This window comes from Delphinapterus leucas, chromosome 3 (assembly GCF_059928025.1).
Source record: "Delphinapterus leucas isolate spDelLeu-1000000601 "Yukka" chromosome 3, BTC_Dleu_Yukka2, whole genome shotgun sequence".
In the NCBI taxonomy this organism is placed as follows: domain Eukaryota; kingdom Metazoa; phylum Chordata; class Mammalia; order Artiodactyla; family Monodontidae; genus Delphinapterus; species Delphinapterus leucas.
The window spans coordinates 71193127-71216035 of NC_143131.1; the positions used below are offsets into that span (position 1 = coordinate 71193127).

At 35.9% G+C, this 22909-nt stretch overlaps 1 pseudogene; it reads left to right on the top strand.

The window, feature by feature from the left end:
• The first annotated feature begins 400 nt into the window (after nt 1-400).
• Nucleotides 401-4387, top strand: LOC149749587 (large ribosomal subunit protein uL30 pseudogene; annotated as a pseudogene).
• The last annotated feature ends 18522 nt before the right edge of the window (nt 4388-22909 follow it).

The window sequence follows — 22909 nt, forward strand, 5'->3', positions numbered from 1 at the left end:
CCTGGTTGGGGAACTAAGACCCTACATGCCACAGGGCAACTAAGCCTGCACACTCTACAGCCTGTGCACCACAACTAGAGAGCCCATGTGTTGCAACTACTGAGCCCATGTGCTCTGGAGCCCGCATGCCACAACTAGAGAGCCTGCACACTGCAACTACTGAGCCTGGGCACTCTGGAGCCCATGTGCCACAACTAGAGAGAAGGCTGTGCGCCACAATGAAAGATCCCACATGCCGCAATGGAGATCCCACATGCTGCAACTAAGACCCGATCCAGCCAAATAAATAAATAAATAAATGAATGAATACATGAATAAATATTTTTTTAAAAAAAAGAAAAAGTGAAAGAATTTCACAGAGCTTAAGATCAAGAGCCTAAGAAAGAAATCTGCCCAAAAGATGTTGTGAAAGGCAAGGAGGAAGCTTATCTATGAAAAAGCTAAGCACTATCACAAGGAATACAGGCAGACTGAAATTTGAATGGCTAGGATGGCAAGAAAAGCCGGCAACTTCCAGGTACCCACAGAATCAAAATTGGCATTTGTCATCAGTATCAGAGGTATCAATGGTGTGAGCCCAAAGGTTTGAAAGGTGTTGCAGCTCTTTCACCTCTGTCAGATCTTCAATGGCACCTTTGTAAAGCTCAACAAGGCTTCAATTAACATGCTGAGAATTGTGGAACCATACATTGAATGGGGGTACACAAAACTGAAGTCAGTAAATGAACTGATCTACAAGCATGGTTTTGGTAAAATCAACAAGAAGCAAACTGCCCTGATGTATAATGTGTTGATTGCTTGATCTCTTGGCAAACATGGCATCATCTGCATGGAGGATCTGATTCATGAGATCTATACTGTTGAAAAACTTTTCAAAGAAGTAAACAACTTCTGTGGCCCTTCAAATAAATTGTCTTCTCCATGAGGCAGAATGAAGAAAAAGACTACCCGTTTTGTAGAAGGTGGAGATGCTGGCAACAGGAAAGACCAGATCAACAGGCTTATTAGAAGGATGAACTAAGGTATCTACCATGATTATTTTTGTAATCTAGTCAGTTAATAAACAGTGACTGTTTTCAAATTGAAAAAAAATTTCACAGAGTGGCTGAATGGATACAAAAACATGATCCATATATATGCTGCCTACAAGAGACTCACTTCACATCTAAAAATACACACAGGCTGAAAGTAGCCTGTGTGGTGATGCTGGAAAAGGTATGCATACCTTTCCTTGCATGGAAAAGGTATTCCATGCAAATGAAAATGAAAAGAAAGCCAGGGTAGCAATATTTATATTAGACAAAATGACTTTAAAGCAAAGACTGTAACAAGAGATAAAGAAGGATATTACCTAATAATCAAGTGATCAACCCAAGAAGAAAACATAACAATTTAAAATATACATGCACTCAACATAAAAGCACTAAATACATAAAGCGTATATTAACAGACACAAAGGGAGAAATTGACAGCAACACAATAATAGTAAGGGCCTTTAACAGCACCACTTAAATCAATGGACAAATCATTCAGATAGAAAATTAATAAGGAAACACTGGCCTCAAATAACACATTAGACCAAATGGATTTTATACACATATATAGACCATTCTATCAAAAAGCAGTAGAGTACACATTCATTTCAAGTGCACATGGAACATTCTCCAGGACAGGTTACATGTTAGGCAACAAAAAAACCTCTCACTAAATTTAAGAAAACTGCAGTTATATCAAGTATCTTTTCTAACCACAAGTCTATGAGACTAGAACTCAACTACAATGAAAAAACTGCAAAGAACACAAACACGTGGAGCTAAACAATATGCTACTAAACAACCAATGGATTACTGAAGAAATTTAAAAAGAAATTTAAAAATACCTGGAGACAAATGAAAATGGAAACACAAAGATCCAAATCCATGGGAAGCAGCAAAAGCAGTTCTAAGAGGGAAGTGTATAGAAATATAAGCCTAAGAAATCTCAAGTAAACAACCTAACCTCACAACTAAAGGAACCAGAAAAAAGAAAACACAAAACCCAAAGTTAGAAGATATAGAAGAAATCTAAGTGTCCATTAATAGATGAATGGATAAAGAAGATGTGGAATATGGAATGGAATACTACTCAGCCATTAAAAAGAATGAAATGTCATTTGCAGCAGCATGGATGGACTTGAAAGGTATTATGCTAAGTGAAATAAGTCAGAGAGAGAAAGACAAATACTGTATGATATCACTTATATGTAGAATCTAAAAAAACACAACCAACTAGTGAATATAGCAAAAAAGAAACAGGCTCACAGATATAGAGATCAAATTAGTGGTTACCAGTGGGGAGAGGCAAGAGCGAAGGGGCAATACAGGGGTAAGGGATTAAGAGGTACAAACTATTATGTATAAAATAAACTACAAGGATATATTGTACAATACATGGAATATAGCCAATATTTTATAACTACAAATAGAGTAAAATCTTTAAAACTTTTGAATCACTACATTGTTCATGTGTAACTTATCTAATATTGTATATTAACTATACTTCAATTAAAAAATAGGATTAAAAAAGGGGGTCCTTGTTTGTGGAAGTTTCAGTGCTCCAATAAAATGCAATACAACTTTGATTAAAAGATCTGAAATGATGTCCTGTCCCCATTGGCCACAAATTGAGCTTTGAGGTTAGAGTCACAACATTTCCCTGGCAAATCCTTCAAATACCTAGTCACCATTTGAAAGAAAAACTGTTCTAAATGTAATGTTATACATTATGGTAATATTAAACCTTCCTTCTGTTAAAAACAAAACAAAACAAAAAACCCAAAGTTAGTAGAACAACAACAGCAATAAAATTAAAGATCAAGGCAGAAATAAATGAAATAGAGACTAAAAAAATTAGAAAAGATCAATGAAACTAAGATCTGGTTCTTCAAAAAGATAAGCAAAATTTATAAATCTTCAGTCAGTCTAAGCAAGAAAAAGGAGAGCCCATATCAATAAAATTAGAAATGAAAAAGAAGTTACAACTGATGCTCAAGAAATACAAAGGATTATAAGAGATTACTATGAACAATTATATGCCAATAAAATGGACAACCTAGAAGACATGAACAAATTCCTAGAAATGTATAATCTCTCAAGACTGAACCAGGAAGAAATAGAAAATACAAACAGACTAATTACCAGTAATGAAAATGTCAGTAAAAAAACAAACAAACAAACAAAAAACCCTCCCAACAAACATAAATCCAGGAAGAGCTTCACAGGTGAATTATACCAAACATTTGAGAAGAGTTAACACCTATCCTTCTCAAACTATTTCAAAGAATAGCAGAGGAAGGAATGTTTCTTAACTCTTTATATGAGGCCAGCATCACCTGATACCAAAATCAGACAAAGATATCACAAAAAAGGAAATGACAGGCTAATACCACTGATCAATATAGACTCAAAAATACTCAACAAAATATTAGAAAACTGAATTCAACAATATATTAAAAGGATCATACATCATGATTAAGTGGGATTTATCCCAGGGATGCAAGGATGATTCAATATCCACAAATCAATGTGATACACCACATTAACAAAATGAAGAATAAAAATCGTATGATCTCAACAGATGCAGAAAAAAAACATCTGACAAAATTCAACATTCATTTGTGATAAAACCCTCCAGAAAGTGGGTATAGAGGGAACATGCCCAACATAATAAAGGCCATTATGATAAGCCCATAGCTAACATCATACTCAAGATGAAAAGCTGAAAACATTTTCTCTAAGATTGGGAGCAAGACAAGGATGCCCACTCTCACCACTGTAATTCAACATAGTATAGGAAGTTCTAGTCACAGCAATCAGACGAGAAAAAGAAATAAAAGGAATCCAAACTGGAAGGGAAGAAGTAAAACACTCACTGTTTGCAGAAGACGTGATACTATACATAGAAAATCCTAAAGATGCCACCAAAATGAGAGCTTGTCAATGAATTTGGTGTAGTTGCAGGATACACAATTAATATACAGAAATCTGTTGCATTTCTATACACTAACAATGAACTAGAAGAAAGAGAAATTAAGAAAATGATCCAGTTTACCATCACATCAAAAAGAATTAAAGAATCTAGAAATAAATCTAAGGAAGTAAAAAACCTGTACTCAGAAGAGACACTGATGAAAGAAATTGAAGACGACACAAACAGATGGCAAATTACACTGTATTCATGGATTAGAAGAATTACTATTGTTAAAATAACCATACTACCCAAGGCAATCTACAAGTTCAATGCAATCCTTATCAAAATACCAATGTCTTTTTTCACAGAACTAGAACAAATAATTTAAAATTTTATATGGAAACACAAAAGAGCCCAAATAGCTACAACAATCTTGAGAAAAAAGAATAGAGCTGGAGGAATCCTGTCCCTGACTTCAGACTATACCACAAAGCTACAGTAATCAAAACAGTATGGTATTGGCACAAAAGCAGATATATAGCTCAATGGGACAGAATTGAGAGCCTGTAAATAAACTCATATACTTATGGTCAATTAATCTATGACAAAGGAGGCATGAATATACAGTAAGGAAATGACAGTCTCTTCAATAAATGGTGCTGGGAAAACTGGACAGCTACATGTAAAAGAATGAAATTAGAACATTTTCTTACACATATACAAAAATAAACTCAAAATGGATTAAAGATCTAAATATAATACCAGAAACTTTAAAACTCCTAGAATTCAACATAGGCAGAAGAGTCTTTGACATGAACTGTAGCAATATTTTTTTTGGATCTGTCTCCTAAGGCAAAATATATAAAAGCAAAAATACACAAATGGGGCCTAATGAAACTTAAAAGCTTTTGCACAGCATAGGAAACTATCCACAAAATGAAAAGACAACCTACTGAATGGGAGAAAATATTTGCAAATGATATGACCAACAAGCAGTTAATAGCCAAAATATATAAACAGCCCATACAACTCAACATCAAAAAAACAAACAACTTGATTAAAAAAATGGGTAGAAGAACTGAATAGACATTTTTCCGAAGAAGACATACATATGGCCAACTGGCACATGAAAAGATGTGCAACATTGCTAATTATTAGAGAAATGTAAATCAAAACCACAATGAGATACCGTGTCACATCTGTCAGAATGGCCATCACCAAACAGCCCACAAATAACAAATGTTGGCGAGGATGTGAAGAAAAGGGAACTCTTGTACACTGTTGATGGGAATGTAAATTGGTGCTTCTGCTATGGAAAACTTTATGGAAGTTTCTCAAAAAACTAAAAATAGAGCTGCCATATAACCCAGCAATTCCACTCCTAGATATATATCCAAAAGAAAAAGAAAACACTGATTTGAAAAGACACATGAACTCCAATATTCATAGCAGTATTATTTACAATTGCCAAGATATGGAAGCAAGCTGATTGTCCCTCAACAGACAAATGGATAAAGAAGATGTGGTACATATATACAATGGAATATTACTTAGCCATAAAAAAGAATGAAATTTTTGCCATTTTTAACAATATGGATGAATTTGGAGCGCATTATGCTAAATGAAATAAGTCAGAGAGAGACAAATACTATATGTTATCACTTATATGTGGAATATAAAAAACAAAAAACATGAATATAATGAAACAGAAACAGACTCACAGATATAAATAAGTGATTACAGTGGGGAAAGGGAAGGGGGAGGGGCAAGATAGGGATTAAGAGGTACAAACTACTATGTGTAAAATAAATAAGCTACAAGGATATATTGTACCACACAGGGAATATAGCCAGTATTTTATAATAGCTTTAAATGAAGCATAACTTATAAAAATTTTGAATCATTATGTTGCACACCTAAAACTATTATAATACTGTAAATCAACTATAATTCAATAAAAACTAAAATAAAATGCAAAAAAAGAAGTCTTGTAATCCTACTTAAAATTTTTTTGTTCTCACTGAATTTAAAAAAATGTCCTAAACTTCACTGAAGTGTAATTTACATACAATAAATGCATTCATTTTAAGTGAACAGTTTGGTGAGTTTTGACAAATAAGTACAACCATGTAACCACCAATCAAGATACAGAACATTTCCAACATCCTCAAAAGATTCCCTTGTGTTTTTCTTTAGTTTGTTCCTCCCCTCCTCACTAGACCCAGACAACCAGTGATCTTTCTATCACTACAGATTAAATTTGTCTCTTTTAGTGTTTCATATATATGAATCAAAAGTTTATACTCTTTTGTATCTAAAGTCTTTCACTCAGCGAAATGTTTTTGATATTTATTCAGTTGTTGAATGTAGCAGACGTTCAGTCCTTGTTATTGCTAAGGAGTATCCCATTGTATGGATATCATTATTTGTCCATTTACCTGGGGATGGACAGTGGGTTGTTCTGATTTGGAGCTATTAAAACTGTGTACAAGCCCCTGTGTCCTTGCCTTTTAAAGTAAAAGGCTACTCAAGAATTAATGATTTGGAAACGTGAAGATGTAGAAGCAAAGAATAGCTGTTGGGCTGGGGAACTGGTCACAATTTAGACCATAAATACGCCACAGGGCAGAATCACCGAACTCACACTTCCCTGAGAGATATAAAGGCCTGACACACATTCCTAAATTGTTTTAATAGGAAGCAGACACCCACCAGATGAAAACTGCTGACTGCAAGAACACAGACCCTAGACTGGTTGGAAGCAGAAGGTTGATGATGCTGATTCCCAATTACCTCACCACCAACTAATCAGAAGAATGTCTTCAAGCAGATCATGCCCAGCCCTTGAACCACTACTATCACACTCCCTCACTACCTGCTTCAGGATGGGGACACACAGTCTTGAGGACATTAGCCTGCTGTGGCCTCCTTTGCCTGGCAAAGCAATAAAAGCTATCCTTTTCTGCTTTACCCAAAACTCTGTCTCCAAGATTCGATTTGGTGCCAGTGTACAGAGGCCAGGTTTGGCAACACTATTATGAATAAATCTATGAAACTTCATACACAAATCTTTGTGTAGACCTGTTTTCATTGCTGTTGGGTGAATATCTAAGGATGGAATTGCTGGGTCATTTGGTAAATGGATGTTTAACTTTATAAGAAACTGCCCAAGTGTTCCCTGCAGTGATTGTACCACTGTACATCCCCACCAACAATGTATGAGAATTCCTATTCCATATATTTGCTTATACTTAGTATTATTAGTTTAAAATTAGTTTACCTATTCTGATGGGCTTGTGCTATGTCTCACTGTGGTTTTAATTTGCATTTCACTAATAATTAAGAGCATTTTTTATTTCCTTATTTGCTATCTATTTTCTTTTATGAAATTTCTGTTAAAATATTTGCCTAATTTTAACTAGATTGCATATGTTCTTATTATTCAGTTTTAAGAGTTCTTTATATTCTGGATATAGTCCTTAGTTAGAGATACTTATTACAAATATTTTCTCTCTGTTTGTGGTATTTTATTTTTTTATTGGTGTCTGTCACTGAGCAGAAGTTTAAATGTCGATAATGTCCAATATACCATTTTTTTTGTATTTTATGGTTTGTACTTTTTTTGTCCTAAGAAATTTTCAACAACCTTAAGGTTGCAAAGTTTTTTCTTACGTTTTCTTCCAGAAGTTTCATCATTTAGAGTTCATATTTAGTACTATGGTTCATTTCAAACTATTGCTGTGTATCACATGAGGATCAAGACTCAGTTTTTCTCAGTATAGCTGTCTAGTTGTTCCAATACTATTTGTTGAAAAGACTATCCTTTCCTCATTGAATTACCTTCATGCCGTGCAGAAAATTAATTGAGGTTATATTATGTGAGTCAATTATTGTACTCCATTTTGTTCCATTGATTTATTTCTCTATCCTTATGCCAAATATCACATTGTCTTGATTACTGCAGCTTTATAATAAGTCTTGAAACCAGATAGTATAAGTTCTTCAACATTGTTCTTTTTAAAAAATTCTTTTTAGTTCTTTGCATTTCAATATGAATTTTATGAGTCTGTCAATTTTCAACAAAAGCCTGGGGGGTTCTGATTGGAACTGCATTAAATCTATTGATCAATGCTGACCAATGGGATACAATGTTTCTTAGTCCATTAAGGCTACTATAAAAAAAATAGCACAAACTGGGTGTCTTATAAACAGCAAAAATCTGTTTCTCACTGTTCTGGAGGTTGGAAGTTTGAGATCAAGTTGCCTGCATATTTAGGTTCTGTGTTTGCTGAGGGCCTGCATCTGGTTTATAAAAAGTAGTATTCTAACTGTAACTTCACATGTCAGAACAGGCAAGGAAGCTTGCTCAAGCTACTTTTATAAGGGCACTAATCTCATTCATAAGGGCAGAGCCCTCATGACCTAATCACCTTGAAAGGCCCCACTTCTTAATACCATCACATTAGGGGATAGGTTTCAACCTATGAATTGGGGGAAACACAAACATTCAGATCATAGTACCATCCAAGACAAAATATGAGGCACATACATAATTTAAATTTTTCTGGTAGCAACACCAAAAAAGTAAAAATAAAACACCTGACTGGTAACATGGCTCTAGACAACTCCAGGCCAAAAATCTTTCATCTATATAACTCAAAAATCAAAAGGAGATCCTGACAATTTACAATTAGACCCTACTAAGAGGTCCTCTGGTCCAGCTTAAGTCACCAATTTGTGTTGGGACAATCACTGTAGCCCCAGGGATGGGGCAGTATGTTGGGCTCAGTATGAGTCAGGGACCCACCAAGCTTTTGGCTAGGGAAGTGGTATACTAATGGCAGTTCCCACTAGAAACATATGGATGGATTAGGGAAGGAGAAATTCCACAAAAGAAGGGGATATTTCTACTAGGATAATGCAATACAGGGCAGGGTATTAGTTGAACAAATCAGCTGCTGTACAGTATGTCATGCAAGCATTTCTAGAAACTGGGATTTTTGGGGTTCCTCTTTTTTTAAAAAGGAAGCTTTAGGGGCAAAGTGGTATTGATTTGAAGGGTTATCCACTTTCCCTTTAGACTTAAGAGATCTGACTTCCTCAACTATGCAAGATACAGAATTAGAAGCACTTTCAATTCTACAGCCAAACTCATTCCCATAGAGGTAGAAGATCTGGTTCAGTTCTCAATGAACAAATACTCAAGCCAAAGTGTATTTAAATAACAACAATCATATTTCACCACATGAACTGTTATGTACTCATAAGCTACCCATTTCTAGAAATAATTCTCAGTTTGAATTTGCGTTTTAAAAATGCCACAAGACCTTATAATGCTACAACAGGGTTTAGTTCTTCAGAGAAACTCATATCACCCAAAGTCTGCCAAGCTCCAGGTCAAAGAATATATGACTTTGGAGACTGAACTCTTAATTTAAAATTCCTCTTTAATTCATGTTAGATTACACCATAATACAAGAAAAGAGAGAGGCTGCGTATGTTGTCAAATTTAATGGCAAAAGTTACATAGATTTGGCTAATTAAATAATAAGTGGATTCTGACTTATATTGAGGTGAATGTCAGAATTCATCAGTGTGAGTGTTATTTGACAGGGGTGATAAATCCTGTTCTCTAGGGTTGATATTTTTCATTACCCTTGTGCATCCTAGGGCATTTCAAATATACTGAGAGGGCTGAATTAGCAGCAGCCTGATTTACTGGTACCTTTAGGGTGGCCACTCTAATTAGCACATATCTGAGATCTTTAAAGAGCTTAAACTGGATTCACGCAAAGTGAAAAGAGATGGCAAAGATAACAGTATGTGATTATATGCATATATAGAATATTATAGATGCTTCATATAAAAGGAGATGCTGATGGAGGCTGGAGTGGGATAAGAGAGCAAAATGGTTATATTGAGAGAGTTTCTAAGAATGAGGAAAATTGAGACAAACTATTTTCAGGTCTTACAATTCACTGCCAAAACCTCAAATAACTGAATTTCAACTAGCCAATGAAAACATTTTACAGTAAATCATTGATTTGGAACCTAAATTGTCCAAGGAAGTGAACATACAGAGATATTTTATATTTATGGAGTTCTGGTCATTCTTTTTTTTTTTTTTTTGCGGTATGTGGGCCTCTCACTGTTGTGGCCTCTCCCGTTGCGGAGCACAGGCTCCAGACGCGCAGGCTCAGCGGCCATGGCTCACGGGCCCAGCTGCTCTGTGGCTTGTGGGATCTTCCCTGACCGGGGCACGAACCCGTGTCCCCTGCATCGGCAGGCGGACTCTCAACCACTGCGCCACCAGGGAAGCCCCTGATCATTCTTTTAGTTCCCCATTTCCTCCCTCTATGATATTTTCCTACTGTCATCACCTCCACTTTCCTCCAGACCCCACAGCCTGAATCTGCTGTGATAGACCACATACTAGCCTGCAGGAAACGTTATAAGCTCATTTATTCTTAATACAAAAATGCAGAAATTTAAGATAAGAGAAGAAGAAATACCATGTTATTAGTGTTAGGGCCCTCTGCTCATGTAACCTTGGCCTTTATGAAGTCACAGGGACAATCCAGTAAAGACTAACTAGTCTGATTTACAGAATCCAAGGAAACCTACTGATCTCATGGTGTACAATGGAATCATGGTAAATATGATGTAACACATCACGCTGAGCGCTCAGAAATTTCACAAAACTTTATATATTCTCTTTCCCCATTGAAACAGTTTTCACTTTGCCACACTGTTTAGCCTTCTTCTCAACATTATCAAGAATGGAAGAAGCAGCTTGCAAGTAAGAACTTCACTTGCGATTGGGAGGTGATTGTCTTTAGCAGCTCCATTTGCTGAAGACTTGCAGATGATGACCTCTGATAATTCCAGCCAATCCACACTTAAAGGCTGAAGGACTCCAGTAACTGGGGTCCAGTGATACCATTCAGGTCATATGTGTCTTGCCTATTATCCAGCACAAATAAATAAAGTGAAGACCAAGAATGTATTGGTACTCTATAGCAGATATGTTAAATCATAAAGAATATAGGTTGTTAATGAAAATGCAGCATGTTCAAATGCCAGCAGTAATTGACATTATCTGTAAAGGGCAAAGGACTGAGGGCATTATTTAGAGTATAAGAATGGAGAGAAATTTAGGCCAGAGTAATAAGGGGATGTGAGTTACCCACTGTAAGATCTTTGTCCGTGGCCTGGGCACACAAGATTGCTTACCTCAATTCAATTAGACCAATTTCTAAAGTCTTGCCAAAAATCTTACCAAGGGCTAAGGATTAGATGTTTTGTTTTACTACTCAATATTTGTTGAACTCTATTTTGGAGTTAATTCAAATATATATTAACTTTCCCAAGTTATTGAGGAGCAATACAGTGAAGCAGAAATCAAGATAATTTTCTTATCAATTTTATCAACAAGAGTAGAAGCAGCAGTGGCAGCAACAAACAAACTTTTTTTGTGTGTTTGGCACTGAGGATGAAGAGAAGCATATACTTTAGCCCCTTAATGGGTTTATAGTTAATTTCTAAATATCCTTTGTAAAAGGAAGTATTTGAGCAAATTAGATGCAAAACAAAAAAAATTACTATCAACTTATGAATGGTACTTTAAAAAATTTTACATATACTGTAGTCTTAAATAATTTTTAGCATCAGCATTTAGGATTACATTCCTAAGTATGCCTTTGAAAAAGAAAAGAAAACAAGCTTCTGTATACATTAGCTCAACCCAGCTTCTTCATGGACTCTTAACTTTCTTAATATTAGAGTCTAATAATTAAAAAACAACTAAGAGGCCTTTCACCTTTGAAAGGTCACATTTATTACGAGTTTAATCCACTAGTGCACAAATTCTTATCAATTACTTAAAAGAAGAAATATATCATTAAAAATAACTAAGCAAAATTCAAGGAGCAATTTCAATATCTGTAAGAAACACAGTCATTCTAGGCATGGGATGCTAATATATTACAGTTATTATTATACCTATGTAGAAATCCAATTTAAAGATATGCAAAGCACCAGTACATTTAAAAGTTTTGTAAGATATATGTAGTATGGAAAGTAGTCTACAAAAAATCAGATGTATAATATGATCTTGATTTTGGTGGGCTGTATGTATATATTTATGAAGAGATATACATTGAAATGTAAAGTTTGTGGTAGGCTTAGAGAAGAGCATTATAAATTCTTTATACTTTGTTTTCCGAAATTTCCACAATAAACAATTATTATGTTAAAAGTCATTAAAGATAAAATTGTTCAGGTATTATGAGTACATGTGGGTTGATTAGCTGATAAATGATTCAGGAAAATTGTGGGTGGAGTCTGAACTCTGTGCACTAGGCTATCCTATGTTCATTATGAAATGTGGCACTAGCAGTACATGGGAATTTTCAGCCATAGTTGCACTTCCAAATCATAATATATTATTTCACAGTGTCATAAACAAAGAATAACAGCAAAAGATGTATACAGAAATATCAAGAATATAAGTATCAGCAAGGAATTCAATAGGACTTAAAACCAGTATTTTTTAAAGCTATTAAGTATATACGTAGGTGACGACAGACAGAGTTGGCTATAACTGATAGTGTATTTTCATTTTAAAATTTAAAATCAGATAATTTGAGCATCATATAACTATGTAAGCAAAATTTCCTACTTATTTCTTGTCATGGGTTCCTAGTGTAATTATGGAATAGTTTTAGTTCTCTTCTTTGTCAAAAGATGAACATCCTAAGAAAATAAAAACAGGTATTTAAAAACTCTAAGACAGATCAACAAAGCACAGAGAAATCATATACTACTATCCATAGCAACTTCCTAAATTGTTACTTACTCATCTGTCTTTAGCTGGTGAAAAACTGTGCTAGGTGAATGGTGACAAATGAGTGGCTTCTGAATCTACTATAAGCAAAACAGTGAAACTGCTATGGGTTTAACATGTATTTGCAAGCATGATTTGAGACAATTTAAAACTTACTGCTCCCAAGAAGTATATGAGTTATGAGAAATATGTCTTTTATATTTTGCTATGGTTGATCAGTAAAATATTGCAGGTTGCAAGAGGGAGCATTGGAACATTAACTTACTGCTTGTAATTTTGAAAACTGGAGAAAAATACTTCTAGAGAAAAATATCCTTTGCAATGGATATTTTTGGAAGTATGTGAGGAAAGTCTCTTCAACATATACTGCTGAGACTGGCTGGCTGGGGAGCCTGGTAGCAGGTACGTGTCCCTGTGGGAAAAATCACAGCCCAGTCCTTGGGTGCCTGTGAGGGTCTGCACTTGCCCAGAAGTACTGCCATCTCCAGAGGGCATGATAGGTCAAAGAAGAGACTGTGGGAAAAAGGAAAACTTTTAATATTTTACTTCCTTTCATGGTACATTTTTCCTACATTTTGCATAAGGGACTCCACGTTTTCATTTTGCTCTTGGCCCCACAAATTATGTAGCTGATCCTGGTGTCAGGAAACACAAAACAAAGGGTCTATAATTTAAGATTGTGAACAGAGCATAATCAAATTTCATCTTATTTGGGACCATGGGTTTACTCAGATAATGCTTTATTTCCAAGTTCATAGACTTGTAACTATTTTCTATTTTTTCTTTTCAGGATAGAGAAAGGCTGCTTATAGCAAAGCTTCTGAATAAACAAAAGGTTTATTAGATTTTTTTTTATTGTGCAAGATTCCTGGTCCATATCACACTGTGATTTGCAGTTTCCTACAAATTAAAGCTGTACAAAAGGCTCAAAGGAGATTTTTGAATAATAAAAATGAAGGAACCATACTTAAATATGGTAAAGATTATTTGTGCAAAATTAACAGCAAATATCACTCTAAAGGGTGAAAAGCTAAAAATTAAAATTAGTGATAACATACATCATCATTATAATACAACTTGTTTTGGGGGTTGTAGAGAATGGAATAAATCAGAAAAGTGAGTCAGAATAGAGATCCTAGTATATATGGGATCAGTATATATGGCACTTGAATATCTCAAAGATAAGTTTATCAATTCTTTGGGGGAGGGGTACATTTTAAATAAGTGGCAGCATAGGCTATCTATTTGGAAGAAAACAGAATCATCCTTTAACTTTTGTAAAAAGCAGAACATAATTCCAGACGCAGTTAAAACTTGAATTTGAGAACAATACAAATTTTGAAAGAAAACTTAGGAGAGTACAGGCTGAGGTACTGGTAACATTTTAATCAAGACAAACCATTATAGAAAAGTAATAAACACTTAACCATACAAAATGTTTTAGAGTAGCAAGATATCAAAATCAAAGTAAATAAAAATATTAAAAGATATTTTCAAATTAAAGATTTATCTACAATATACAAAGGCTCATAAATTATTAACAAAAAAATTTGAAATGGAAAAACAAAGCCTATTGAAGGCAGTTCACCAAAAAGTAAATTCAAAATTGCTAATAAACAAATGAACATACACTCAACCACTTTTATGAAAGGAAATGCAAAATAATGTAAAAATAGGCTATTATTTCATATCTGTTTAGCCAAGTTTACAAAGAGAGGTGGCATCTACCAGTGAATGGGATTCAGGGGAAAGGGTATTCTACCTGCTGGTAGAAATATGAATTATTTTGAGGAAAGCTTGATCAATAGCTATTAAAATTGAAAATAGCCCTTGCCCTTTGGCCCCCAAATCCCATCCCTATGCCACAGGGAAAAAAAGCACTACACATGCAAGGAAATATATATAGAGTCTCAAATATATACAAAATATATAATATTTAGTGACCAAGAAAGTACATAAAATAAATGTCTATCAACAGGAGAATGGATGAATAATTTCTGAGCATCTTTATTATAGAATATTATGTAGCTATTATAAATACTGAGGTAGGCCTATACCAGTTGACTTGGAGGGTTTCTGTGAAGTGTATAAAAAAGCAGATGCAGGGTGGCGCAGTGGTTAAGAATCCACCTGCCAATGCAGGGGACACAGGCTCGATCCCTGGTCCAGGAAGATCCCACATGCTGAGGAGCAACTAAGCCCATGCGCCACAACTACTGAGCCGGTGCTCTAGAGTCTACGAGCCACAACTACTGAGCCTGAGAGCTACAACTACTGTGCCTGCATGCCACAACTACTGAAACCCTAGAGCTCATGCTCTGCAACAAGAGAAGCCACTGGAATGAGAAGCCCGTGCACTGCAATGAAGAGTAGTCCCCACTCGCCACAACTAGAGAAAGCCCACATGCAGCAACGAAGACCCAATGTAGCCAAAAATAAATAATTTTTTAAAAAAGAAAAAAAAGCAGATGCACAGAAAAATGTGTCTATTACCTCCTTAACATATATAATGCACATAACACATCATATATATGATTATATGGCATTTGTTTATTGAGAAGGCGATTTTTAAAATTATAGTCTTTTCTCTTGCCACTTTTATTCAACATAGTTTTGGAAGTCCTAATCATGTCAATCAAAGAAGAAAAAGAAATAAAAGGGGCTTCCCTGGTGGCGCAGTGGTTGAGAGTCCGCCTGCCGATTCAGGGGACACGGGTTTGTGCCCCGGTCCGGGAGGATCCCACATGCTGCAGAGCAGCTGGGCCCATGAGCCATGGCCACTGAGCCTGCGCATCTGGAGCCTGTGCTCCGCAACAGGAGAGGCCACAGCAGTGAGAGGTCTGCGTACTGCAAAAAAAAAAAAAAAAAAAGAAATAAAAGGAATCCAAACTAGAAACGAAGTAAAACTGTCACTGTTTGCAGAAGAAATTATACTATATGTAGAAAATCCTAAAGATGCTATTAACAGAAAACTATTAGAGCTTATCAATTAATTCAGTAAAGTGGCAGGATACAAAATTAATACACAGAAGTCTGTTGCATTTCTACACACTAACAACAAAAGATCATAAAGAGAAATTAAGGAAACAATCCCATTTACCATCACATCAAAAAGAATAAAATGCCTAGGAATAAACCTACCTAAGGAGGCAAAAGACCTGTACTCAGAAAACTATAAGATGCTGATAAAAGAAATTGAAGATGACACAAACAGATGGAAAGATATACCATGTTCTTGGATTAGAGGAATCAATATCATCAAAATGACTGTACTACCCAAGGTAATCTACAGATTCAATGCAATTCCTATCAAATTACCAATGGCATTTTTTGCAGATCTAGAACAAAAAAAATCTTAAAATTTGTATGTAAACACAAAAGACCCTGGATAGCCACAGCAACCTTGAGAAAGAAAAATGAAGCTGGAGGAATCAGGCTCCCTTCTGCAGACTATACTATAAAGCTACAGTAATCAAAACAGTATGGTACTGGCACACAAACAGACACATAGATCAATGGAACAGGATAGGAAACCCAGAAATAAATCCATGCACCTCTGGTCAATTAATCTATGAAAAAGGAGGCAAGACTATACAATGGAGAAGAGACAGTCTCTTCAATAAGTGGTAGTGGGGGGGGCTTCCCTGGTGGCGCAGTGGTTGAGAGTCCGCCTGCCGATGCAGGGGACACGGGTTCATGCCCTGGTCTGGGAAGATCCCACATGTCACGGAGCGGCTGGGCCCGGGAGCCATGGCCGCTGAGCCTGCGCGTCTGGAGCCTGTGCTCCGCAACGGGAGAGGCCACAACAGTGAGAGGCCCACGTACCGCAAAAAAATAAATAAATAAATAAGTGGTACTGGGAAAACTGGACAGCTACATGCACAAGAATGAAATTAGAAATTCTCTAAACCAAAAACAAACTCAAAATGGATTAAAGACATAAATATAAGACCAGATACTATAAAACTCTTAGAGGAAAACACAGGCAAAACACTCTTTGACATAAATCACAACAATATATTTTCGGATCCACTTTTGAGAGTAATGAAAATAAAACCAAAAATAAACAAATAGGACACAATTAAACTTAAAAGCTTTTGCACAGTAAAGGAAACCATAAACAAAGTGAAAAGACAACCTGCAGAATGGGAGAACATATTTGCAGATGATGCAACCAACAAGGGATTAATTTCCCAAACATAAAATCTGCTCATGCAGCTCAATATCAGAAAAACAAACAACCCAGTAAAAAAATGGGCAGAAGATCTAAACAGACATTTCTCCAAAGAAGACATACAGATGGCCAAAAAGCACATGAAAAGATGCTCAACATTACTAATTATTAGAGAAATACAAATCAAACTACAATGAGATATCACTTCACACAGGTCAGAAAATGGTCATCATCAAAAAGTCTACAAACAAGAAATGCTGGAGAGGGTGTGGAGAAAAGGGAACCCTCTTACACTGTTGGTGGGAATGGAATTTGGTACAGTCAATACGGAGAACAGTATGGAGGTTCCTTAAGAAACTAAAAATAGAGCTACCATGTGATCCAGCAAGCCCACTCCTGGGCATAGATCCAGAGATAACTATAATTCAAAAACATATATGCACCCCAGTGTTCACTGAAGCACTATTTACAATAGCCAAGACACGGAAGCAACCTAAATGCCCATCAACAGATGAATGAATAAAGAAGAGGTGGTTCATACATACAATGGAATATTACTCAGCTATATAAAGAATGAAATAATGCCATTTGTAGCAACATGGATGGACCTCCAGATTATCATACTAAGTGAAGTAAGCCAGAGAAAGACAAATATCATATGATATCACTTATATGTGGAATCTAAAAAAATGATACAAATGAACTTATTTACAAAATAGATACAGACTCACAGACTTTGAAAACAAACTTACGGTTACCAAAGAGGAAATGTGTGTGTGTGGGGGAATAAATTAGAAGGTTGTGATTAACATATACACACTAATATATATAAAATAGATAATCAGAAAGGATCTATGTATAGCACAGGGAATTCTATTCAATACTCTAATAACCCATATAGGAAAAAAATGTGAAAAAGAATAGATATATGTATATGTATAACTAAACCACTTTGCTGTACATCTGAAACTAACACAACACTGTAAATCAAATACACTCCAATATAAAAAGAGAATTAAAAAATAAAGTTAATAAAAATTATAGTCTTTTCTAAAAATTACAAAATTATAAAACCTTGTCAAAATTAAAACAATATAGATATGCATAAGGTGAAATATGAAAATTTCTTTTTACCCCTTCCCCATGGCACTGTTAAGAGTTTGATGTGCATTCTTCCAGAACTTTTTCTGTATATACACACACACACACAGATTTTTTCTTTAAATATAGAATAGTATCAATTTTTTTGTGATTTTTTTAACTTGCTTGACCTTTTCCTCCCAAATAACAGCATATCTTAGACATTTTTTCCCCCAATCCAATAACTATGCATCTAACTTACTCTTCAAGGGCTATTTCATAAAATGAATGTACTATAACTTATCAAATCATATTCATATTTCTGAATAGGTTGTCTCCAATTTTTGCTATTACAACTATTGCTGTGAACAACATTCTTTCTCTAAGAACTGTTTCTGCCCTCCCGCCAAAGACCCCCAGAAAGTAAGTAGGGCTTATTTCTTGTGGCAGAAAGGGAGACCATGCATAATGGAGAACCATGAGGGATCTCAGTAAGAGTATGTTAGAAAACACACAATTGGGGTTTTGGTTTGGCCATTTTTGGTAAGGTTCCAGGGAGCTGCCTTTTTTATTTTGTTTGTTTTGCTTTAGTCTCACTCTATCACAGTCACCAAGTGATCTTGTCCAATGTTAGTGTTCTAGGAGATTTTTTTTTTTTTTTTTTCGCGGTACGCGGGCCTCTCACTGTCGTGGCCTCTGCCGTTGCGGAGCACAGGCTCCGGTCGCGCAGGCTCAGCGGCCATGGCTCACGGGCCCAGCTGCTCCGCAGCATGTGGGATCTTCCCGGACCGGGGCACGAACCTGTGTCCCCTGTATCGGCAGGCGGACTCTCAACCACTGCGCCACCAGGGAAGACCATCTAGGAGATTTTTTAATGTCCAGGAGAAGAACAGCTCCTTCTAGCTTTGGGTGCCAGGTAAGCAACTAGCACCATCAAGACCTCGCTGTGTAAGACCAGTTCCTGGGTGTTAGGGGCTGCTTTTCTCTTTCTCAAAATCAATCCTTTGGAAATATTCATACAGTGTCAGGATCAAGGTGTATGTGTATTTTAAATTTTAAAGCTATTTCCAAAAGGTTGTACCAATACATACCCTACCAACAAAGGAGGGGTGGTGAAAGGACAGATGGAAGCCCCAGTGGGAAATTTCTTCTAATGAGTAACTTTACTCAGAGTTGATGCATATAGCCAGGATGCTCTCTCATCTGCTATTTCTGTGAAGGGAAAGTAAGTGGGAGGAAATCCAGAAAAAGTCTTTACTACCTAGAACCTGAATCAAAGCTTTTTATCTCTGTCTTCAGTCTTGGGTCCGCATGTCACTAAAATGCAAAGAGCAGAACCTCATGGTTTTTTCATACCTTTGTCTTTTATTGATATATTCTACAAAATGGGGAAGAAAATATTTTGTTATAAATAATTTTATTCGAAGTGGAGCCTCGGTCTGCCTTTTTCTTTTTCCTGAGGAAACAGACCTGCTGCTTTTACAACTATCTGGCAGTTGGTAGTTTCTTATCACTTTTAGTTTTTAATTGATGATGTCTTGCTTGATATTTCAGAGACCAAGCAAGATGAAAGGGTTGTTTCTGGCAGAGAACAATGAATGGAAAGAAAGAGCATGAGATGGGCATTGAAGAGCAGCACAGAGAGCTATCATAGGCCCATTAAGTAGTCCATAAGTGTGAATTTAGCTGAATTAATTCCCTTACTGCATACATCTGTTGGTAAAGAAATGTAACATGTTGGCTTGTACTGTATAAGGATTCCTGAATTCCCTCAGCATTGGAAGGTCAATTGAAAGGGAAAAAAAAAAAAGAAAATATTTTATTAAATGTGATTTTGATGCCATCTGGTCTCTTGAAAAACACCATTCTCTACAGGGGCATGGAGATCTTAGCTTATTTGAGAGTCATCTTAACCATAGTTTTAACGTATCAGGGATTATTTTGCTTAATTCTTTGATGTGTCAACAACTTTTCTTTTCTTTCTTCTTCTTTTTTTTTTAAACGAATTAATAGTCCTCATATCACTGCAGTTGTAGCAAAGCAATCACTTATACTCAAGGCTTCTGAATGTTTAAAAATTAATTTTTTCCGCTCTTAATTATCACTTGTCTCCTCTTCTTTTTACTTGGTCATTTGTTTAATCTCTCCATAATGGTAATAAAGACCTCAAAAATAAGATGGGTTGAGGACCAAGCTTGTTTTATTTAAAATACATTCCTAAGATAACACTAACCGATTTTCAAGGCCTGCCTTACTCTGATCTTATCCAATCCATTTGTTTTAGAAAACCTGGATCAGAGATGTCTCTTGCTCCATTCAGGTCCTAATTAAGTAATTAGTTATTTCCACAAACAACTGGCTCACAAAACTCATAATTTTAAGAGGCATAAACAATCAAAAGATTTTTCTTTTTTTTAACAAAGCTTTTTTATTTTTAACTTAATTTTTAAAATTATAGTACATAACATAAAATTTACCACTTTAAGTGTACAATTTGATGGTCTTAATATCTAAAGAGTTAATTTTAGGTAATAATTTGATAGTATATACATTGGGTCTTGGCTCTTTGCCTCTTTTTTGTTTGGTTGTTTCAAATTTTCTGTAAGTTAAGATTCATCATTAGTGTTATGTGGGTCTACCAAAAAGAATCTTTTGTCCACAGCCCAAACTCAGAGGAAATGATTTGTTGACTACTTTAAAAGAAGGTGAGCTGGTGGGATTCTCTCTTTTATAAATATGATTAAGAGTGATACCACCCAAATATAACTGTTCTTATTTAGGGCACCAAGAAGTGGTTTTCTATAAACTCTAATAGAAATGTTATAAAGTAGGAAGTAGACATAATTTCCCCAAACAGAAGCCAGGACTTTCAGAATAGTCCATGCCTGTTTCCTCTCACTGTTATAGTTTGTGTAAATTGTCTTTGGGAGGAAAGGTCAAGGCCCTGTAGTCTCCTATTCTAAGCTTAGTGCAAGTTTTTCAAATCAAGTGTAGAGATACTTTTTCATGATAAATAGTCTCAAAGCCAGATATTCCAAGTTTCTTGGCATAGTATTTCATCTATTTCCTGTTCATTTCAACACACGACCTCTCTTCTGTAGTCAAGACAGTTTCTCTATCCCACACTTTACTTATTCATCTATTTAATTCTTCACTTTTTTCCAGAAAATATATTTTTTTTAGTTTTAGTTTTAGGGTTTTTTTTTTTTTTCCATTATATTGAAAACTTAAAGTGCCTTTGTAGTATCTCTTGTCATCATCAGTGGAAACAAGCCCTTTGATGTACTCTTGCAGGGAGTATACATGACTAAATATCCCTTTTGTGGCAGTTTGTCTCCTCTTTTGCTTCTTCAGGATCTGGGCTTTAGGGGTTCTGATCTGGGGCTGATGTTTGTGTAATTACCTTGATATTTCCAGTGTCCTTGGGCCTCTGGTCAGTCTCTTTCAGGCATTGATAATCTGATTTCCTTTTTAAAATAAAGGACATGGAATTCCCTGGCAGTCCAGTGGTTGGGAATTTGCGATTCCACTGCAGGGGGTGGGGGTTCAATCCCTGGTCAGGGAACTAGGGTCCCCCATGCTGTGCGGTGTGGCCTGCACTGTTGCTAAGGATATAAATCAGTACAGCTACTATTGAAAACATTATGGAGGGTTCTAAAAACATAAAAAAATAAAACATCTTTGTTGGAATTCTTTTCTGCAAAGGCGTAGGGCCAGGACCTTGTCACTGACCATTAGTTGAAAAAAACAAAACTAGACTGCTGTAAGGTTAATTAAAGGAGGACTGGTGGTTAGAGTGGATGTCTGGGTCTGAACCAGTGCTGGGCCTGCAAGGCTGGTCTGGAAACACACCTGAGGACTGGTCAGTCTTTCAGGCTTACATCATATTTTTTCTTCGCATTTCTACATCATTCTCCACTCTACAGATTGGAGTCCTTAAACAGCAAAGGAAACCATAAACAAAACAAAACAACAAGCCACAGAATGGGAGAACATATTTACAAACGATGCAACCAACAAGGGATTAGTCTCCAAAATCTACAAACAGCTCATGCGGCTCAATAAAGAGAAAAAGCAAACAACCCAATCAAAAAATGGGCAGAAGACCTAAATAGACATTTTTCCAAAGAAGACATACAGATGGCCAAGATGCATGTGAAAAGATGCTCAACATCACTAATTATTAGAGAAATGCAAATCAAAACTACAATTAGATATCACCTCACACCAGTCAGAATGGCCATCATCAAAAAATATACAAACAATTAATGCTGGAGAGGGTATGGAGAAAAGGGAACCCTCCTACACTGTTGATGGGAATGTAAATTGTACAGCCACTATGGAAGGTTCCTTAAAAAACTAAAAATAGAGCTACCATATGATCCAGCAATCCTACTCCTGGGCATATATCTGGAGAAAAACATGGTTTGAAAGGATACATACACCCCAGTGTTCATTGCAGTGCTATTTACAATAGTTAAGACATGGAAGCAACCTAAATGTCCATCCACAGATGAATGCATAAAGAAGATGTGTTACATGTATACAATGGAATATTACTCAGCCATTAAAAAGAATGAAATAATGCCATCTGCAGCAACATGGATGGACCTGGAGATTATCATACTAAGTGAAATAAGTCAGACACAGAAAGACAAATATCATATGATATCACCTGCATGCGGAGTCTTAAAAAACATGATACAAATGAACTTACAAAACAGAAACAGACCCACAAACTTAGAGAAGGAACTTATGTTTACCAGGGGAAGGGTGGGGGGGATAGATTGGGAGTTTGGGATTGACATTTGCACACTGCTATATTTAAAATACATAACCAACAAGGACCTACTGTATAGCAC